Source organism: Schistocerca gregaria, chromosome 5 (assembly GCF_023897955.1).
Source record: "Schistocerca gregaria isolate iqSchGreg1 chromosome 5, iqSchGreg1.2, whole genome shotgun sequence".
NCBI classification, from domain to species: domain Eukaryota; kingdom Metazoa; phylum Arthropoda; class Insecta; order Orthoptera; family Acrididae; genus Schistocerca; species Schistocerca gregaria.
The window spans coordinates 558,056,210-558,063,245 of record NC_064924.1 but is presented as its reverse complement, the minus strand read 5'-3'; the positions used below and the strand labels follow the sequence as shown (position 1 = coordinate 558,063,245).

The 7,036-nt window shown below is 45.9% G+C and overlaps 1 non-coding gene across 1 annotated transcript; it reads left to right on the top strand.

Moving 5' to 3' along the window:
* Window positions 1–6,724: 6,724 nt before the first annotated feature.
* Window positions 6,725–6,831, top strand: LOC126274944 (U6 spliceosomal RNA). The gene has a single exon (XR_007550487.1). It is a non-coding gene; the product is annotated as a U6 spliceosomal RNA (small nuclear RNA).
* The last annotated feature ends 205 nt before the right edge of the window (window positions 6,832–7,036 follow it).

Here is a 7,036-nt window from a genome sequence, read left to right as displayed (position 1 = left end):
GGACTGTGGGGGTGGATGGTGGTAGAAGGGGCGTCGGCCTATGGGGGTAAGGTAGGACAGTGGGGATGGATGATGGCAGAAGGGACGTCAGCCTGTGAGGGTAAGGTAGGATGGTGGGGGTGGATGGTGGCAGAAGGAACGTCGGCCTGTGAGGGTAAGGTAGGATGGTGGGGGTGGATGGTGGCAGAAGGGACGTCGGCCTGTGGGGGTAAGGTAGGACTTTGGGGGTGGATGGTGGCAGAAGAGGCGTCGGCCTATGGGGGTAAGGTAGGACGGTGGGGGTGGATGGTGGCGGAAGGAACGTCGGCCTGTGAGGGTAAGGTAGGACGGTGGGGGTGGATGGTGGCGGAAGGGACGTTGGCCTATGGGGGTAAGGTAGGACGGTGGGGGTGGATGGTGGCAGAAGGGACGTCGGCCTGTGAGGGTAAGGTAGGATGGTGGGGGTGGATGGTGGCAGAAGGGACGTCCGCCTGTGGGGAAAAGGTAGGACAGTGGAGGTCGATGCCGAAAGAAGGGACGTCGGCCTGTGGGGGTAAGGTAGGACTGTGGGGGTGGATGGTGGTAGAAGGGGCGTCGGCCTATGGGGGTAAGGTAGGACAGTGGGGATGGATGGTGGCAGAAGGGACGTCAGCCTGTGGGGGTAAGGTAGGATGGTGGGGGTGGATGGTGGCAGAAGGAACGTCGGCCTGTGAGGGTAAGGTAGGACGGTGGGGGTGGATGGTGGCAGAAGGGACGTCAGCCTGTGAGGGTAAGGTAGGACGGTGAGGGTGGATGGTGGCAGAAGGGGCGTCGGCCTGTGGGGAAAAGGTAGGACAGTGGAGGTCGATGCCGACAGAAGGGACATCGGCCTGTGGGGGTAAGGTAGGACTTTGGGGGTGGATGGTGGCAGAAGAGGCGTCGGCCTATGGGGGTAAGGTAGGACGATGGGGGTGGATGGTGGCAGAAGGAACGTCGGCCTGTGAGGGTAAGGTAGGACGGTGGGGGTGGATGGTGGCGGAAGGGACGTCGGCCTGTGAGGGTAAGGTAGGACAGTGGGGGTGGATGGTTGCAGAAGGGACGTCGGCCTGTGGGGGTAAGGTCGGACAGTGGAGGTCGATGCCGACAGAAGGGACGTCGGCCTGTGGGGGTAAGGTAGGACGGTGGTGGTGGACGGTGGCAGAACTGACGTCTTCCTGTGGGGGTAAGGTAGGACAGTGGGGGTGGATACCGACAGGAGGGATGTCGGCCTGTGGGGGTAAGATAGGACAGTGGGGGTGGATGGTGGCAGAAGGGACGTCGGCCTGTGTGGGTAAGGTAGGACGGTGGGGGTGGATGGTGGCAGAAGGGACGTGGGCCTCCACAGCCTCAGACATGGTCTGTGGCCGTGGCGGTAGGTGAAGGGGTGGCTATCGACCTGGGTAGATAGGGTATCCCAGTAGGCATTCCTTGTCGGCACGGGAATAATCATGGATCCCCTGTGATAAGTCTAGTTTTCTTTGTGTCGAGTGAGTAGACGATTAAACATGCGAGAGTAAAGAAAGAACAGGAAGGAAGATTAGGATTAAATGTCTAGTCCATGACTAGGTCGCTCGGGACAGAGCACAAGCTAGCGATGGGGGATAGATTCGGCCTTGTATTTTCACAGGAGACAGCCTTGCACTTCCCTTAAACGGCCTAGGCAAAATACGGAAATTCTCAGTCTGGATGGTCGAACGGCTATGTATGTGAACCGTTGTCCATTGTTTTACAACTGTACGCCCTCTGGGCAGAAGGGAAAGTGAGGAAACTAAGAAACACAATGAATTTCCAGCGAAAGGACTTCCATGAAGCTTCATGAAAACAACAACGATGAACTTAACACGGTGCTGCGAGGACTGGAATCGGAATGTAGACATCGAGACAAATTACTTTACGAAGTAATTTCCTAAAATGATATTTTCATTAGAAGCAAGCTGGTTGCACACTCGTACATCGCACGATACACTTCATATTTCAGAACAACTGTGTTTTATTTCCGCGTTGCGGTTTTGCAAACACTGTAGTGCTTAGGGATAGACAAACATTAATCGAATGCAGTTGCAGTCACATGTTCCCCATTGCACACATAGTGTTGAAGATGTTGCAGCATTAGAAAATTGCAGCGAAATGCAGGAAGATCTGCAGCGAATAGGCACTTGGTGCAGGGAGTGGCAATTGAGCCTTAACGGAGACAAATGTAATGTGTTGCGAATACGTAGAAAGAAGGATCCTTTATTGTATGATTATATGATAGCAGAACAAACACTGGTACCAGTTACTTCTGTAAAATATCTGGGAGTATGCGTACGGAACGATTTGAAGTGGAATGATCATATAAAATTAATTGTTGGTAAGTCGGGTGCCAGGTTGAAATTCATTGGGAGAGTCCTTCGAAAATGTAGTCCATCAACAAAGGAGGTGGCTTACAAAACACTCGTTCGACCTATACTTGAGTATTGCTCATCAGTGTGGGATCCGTACCAGGTCGGGTCATCAGAGAAGATAGAGAAGATCCAAAGAAGAGCGGCGCGTTTCGTCACACGGTTATTTGGTAAGCGTGATAGCGTTACGGAGGTGTTTAGCAAACTCGAGTGGCAGACTCTGCAAGAGAGATTCTCTGCATCGCGGTGTAGCTTACTGTCCAGGTTTCGAGAGGGTGCGTTTGTGGATGAGGTATCGTATATATTGCTTCCCCCTACTTATACCTCCCGAGGAGGTCACGAATGTAAAACTAGAGAGATTAGAGCTCACACTGAAGCTTTCCGGCAGTCGTTCTTCTCGCGAACTGGAACAGGAAAGGGAGGTAATGACAGTGGCACGTAAAGTGCCCTCCGTCACACACCGTTGGGTGGCTTGCGGTGTATAAATGTAGATGTAGATAGTGAATTGTCATCGCATTGTAGTCTGTATCCTCGTAAAGCAACATGCTAAAACGAGCTATTATTTTGGAGAACGCGGATTTCAAAATTGATATCGTTAAAGTATTTATTTAGTCTTCTTCTGTGATAAAATTAACTCGACATTCCTTATGCTGCTTATGCACTTTACATAAAAAACTAACTCCTCTGAAGTCAATTGTTAAAAAAATTCAAACGATGACGTCCTCTCTCTGACAGGACAACATCCCTCAATCACAAGCGCGTCACTGCGCTCACTCGTTCCTGAAGTTTTGCTTTCTAACCACGTACGTGCTTAAATAGCTGTAACTCAGATATATTCCACGCAACAGTTTCATGCCGCTCACGTCCGTGAGCCCCCCTGGGAAGAACCATCCTTGACAAGCCCTGCATGTTACTTTGAGACATACGCATGCATGTGCTGCTACAAATGTCAGCCATAATAAATTCAGCGAGGGTGCGTACTGAAATCCGATGAAGTTAATTTGATTCGCTTCGGACGGCTAGCGCGGCCGAAGAAACTGTCAGTCAAGCATCACGCGCGGCTAATAATTCAAAACCCTATCAACAAGCTCCCTCTGTTCATTAATATTGTACCGACAGAACTGATTGGAAGGAAATGTCAGGCGAGTTTGCGTGTCTGGTCATTGCCGCTAAAAAATTAATAGCTAGGCCGCATACTTGATTTTTTCCTATGCTGTGTGACACGTGTTTCTTTATTACTATTTGTGCTCTACTACGTGATGGTTACGCAGTATATCAACAATGCGTGCGTCCTCTAAATCTTTTTAACGCATGTCAGTCTGCGCCGTTGCATGCATTCTCCTGCCATCTTTGAGAGAGAACGAGAACTCGGCGTAGTTCTCGTTGCTAGTGCCATCTGTTCCTCTCATAATGAGTTAGTTCCGCGGCACTGCAAATCGATATTGTTCGCTCTCAAAAGAATGTTTTCTCGTTCCTAAATGAACGTTTCGTAATAATAACTGCACGAATTGGACAGTAAAACAGGACGTAAAAGTAGCTTCGTGGCTGATTACGTGTCGCTCATCCGAAAAATATCGTATGAGATTTATCTCATGTACTCCGTTTTATTTCAATAATCTTTTTGGTTAAGCAACCGCTTTTAAAACGACATGTAATATTTTCCTTAAGTTGTATTTCATTCACAATGAATATGACCGTTCTGAAAACTGCATCTACATGTAATTTACGGTACTACGTTCGGGAATCTGAAGTAATATATTTGCAACTTCATTAGTTTGATAGTACGCAGATCGTTACGTATTTTATTGAGGACAAGTACTTCATAAATTACAATAGCAGAAGTAACGGGAAATACATCACTATCCTTTGATTCGAGGGTAGAGGTAACTCATTTCCGTATGTGTAGCTGCCGTGATAATATATTAGCCTCAGCTTACTTTGCCGAATTATTTACATCAATTAAATTTCCCTTTTCGCTAGGCTTAATTTTAAAATGCTTTGCTTTTAATGACTTCAAAAGGTATGACGTGCCTCTCGTAAGAAAGAGAGAGTAGGCTACAGGTTCCATTGGCAGCAACGTAGAAAAGGTTAGTTCACGTCAGATTTTGAGGTAAAATACTGTTCAGCATTACGCTAAAAATATGAGAAGGATACATTTCACTGTAGATGACCACGTTTTCATGGGACGAAATATAATATAGAGTGAAACTGCAATCAACAGAGCATGAATGACAGGTAGCGATTATACGTACACATAATTTTGGATTCATCATTGTTAGACGCAGGTGGTGTCTTCAATTGCGCCATGAGTTGAGTTTTCCTTTGTGCCCACACACGGATAAAATCCAACTGGTTACGCCACTGTTGTACATGACAGTATTTAAAATTTTGTACTCCCTACAGCTTTTTCGGCTCACTGCGACATCTGAGAAACATTAATTTTAACTTGGAGTAAGTCACTACCCACACAGCTAATAACAATACTCAAGAAGTAGAAGTAATGGTATAAAGCCAGAGATGTGAGGAAAAGAAACGCACAAGAGGATGACAGTGTTTCTATAGAAATTATTAAAGCTGGAGAAAAAGTAACGCAAAATACACTTGCAAATTTATTAAAGAATGGCCGCGAAAGAAGAAAATCCCCAAAACCAAAAGCAAAGAATTGGGGAAAATGAGTCAAAATTTAGTTTTTTGCTATTGATTAGAGCTTCTCAAGAAATATACTTATGACCTCAGATTACATTTGCCAGAAATCCAAACACGTACGCACACAGCCTTTTAAAACAAGGAGGCTACATTGTATTTACACTGTGAAGAAAATTAACAGCAATCCACTGTAGTAGAATTAGTTACTGCCTTTTTGCAATGCTCTGTAACAGTGACCAGTCGATACAACTCGTTTTGATACCAATAACAACACTTAATCGACTGATCACACATATTTTTTTTGCGCTGCTCTGTTGAAGAGCATTCTGCTGCCTCCTGAGTGCAACGGTTAACCCGGAATAGGGTTTTACCTTCTTGATGTGGCTGCATTCAAACAGGCGTTCTTATACACTCATCTCTGTTGCTCGTTCGTTTAGACGTGTATGTGTTTGTGTGTGAGCTAGTGCGTCTGCATGCCTGCATGTTAGAGTACTCTGTTCTTTTAACAGTCCTGCTAGTTCATTGTTAACAAATACCAGACCGCCCACTGCGCAAAAGAACGGACAGCTCAACTGACATGATAGCTCTCACAGATCATCGTGTTAAGTTTGTGTTTTTCAGAGGCATGAAACTTTATTAGATCCCTAAGAGAAACTGATAAATTTGTGCAAGTTTCCTGTATTTCTTCAGGTAAGCTGTAATAATGTTTGGCCGAGCGGTTCTAGGCGCTACCGTCTGGAACCGCGCAACCGCTACGGTCGCAGGTTCGAATCCTGCCTCGGGCATGGATGTGTGTGATGTCCTTGAGTTAGTTAGGTTTAAGTAGTTCTAAGTTCTATGGGACTGATGACCTCAGAAGTTGAGTCCCCTAGTGCTCAGAGCCACTTGAACCATTTTTGTAATAATGTTTACTATTAATTTCGGCGCAACATAAGCTCTGATAAAAAAAATCTATCATCAAAAAATCGAATAGGGCTGCGTTTAATTCAATACTCTGCGTGAGGAAGGTGGCAGCTGTCGCCTATTCTATTGGAATCCGTCGTCTGCTACGATATTGGGGTCCAATAACCTCTATGATCCAAACCAGAACATCACGTAGGTCTACTATATCTGCCCTTTTTTTATCTATGCCTATGTATCCATCTCAACAGTGGAATGTCAGTTATGACGATGCGATCCCGAATCGGAGAAAGCCGCAACCTCGACCGGGAATCGAACAGGGCCCCTTCGGTTAGCAAACTGGCGCACTGACTATGTAGCTGCCGGGGCTGACTAATCGATTTAATAAAATAGATATGCGATCTTATTTGGGGGAAAAGGGAAAAAGAAAACAGTACTCTTGTGCAGACCTTGCAGCCCACTTGCGTTCTGGATCTTTCTATATGCAGTTATCTTCGACTTCGAGTTCCCGTAATTGTCACGAAACACTGCTTAAATCGTGGGTTCGTTACGACCTTCGGCCTCTTTTAAATGACGAGGCCATGACGTTGCGCGTTCTCTAGCACAAACACTAAATACCTTTTCCAGACCTTCTGAAACAAGCACTGCCATCTGTTGACGAAATGGAAAACCTATTGAGTACTATCCCCCTTTCCATATCGTCTGAAGCTAGCAGTGCCATCTGTTGACGGAATGGAGAACCTATTGAGTACTACGGTTGCGTCCAATCACAAAAATTACAGGGCTTGTGATCTACAAATGTACTTGCTTCGACAGCACATACACTAAAATTGTAACGATACAGAGAATATTGGCACTGCCTGTGCGCGAGGATGGCACGAAAAATCGTGAAGCGTTCCACATTTTTAAAACGTAAGAAACAAAGAAAATAAAACAAAACAGAAAAAAAGAAGGAAAAATAAAAAAAACGAAAATTATATTAAAAACGGTGTAAAAGCGCGTGCCTGGAAACCAAATGGGCGCAGGTTCGAATTCCGGTCGAACCAAAGATTTTTTTCTATCTCCGGTAGTATTACTAGGATCAGTGGCGTCCAATTGAGAGACTTGTATCA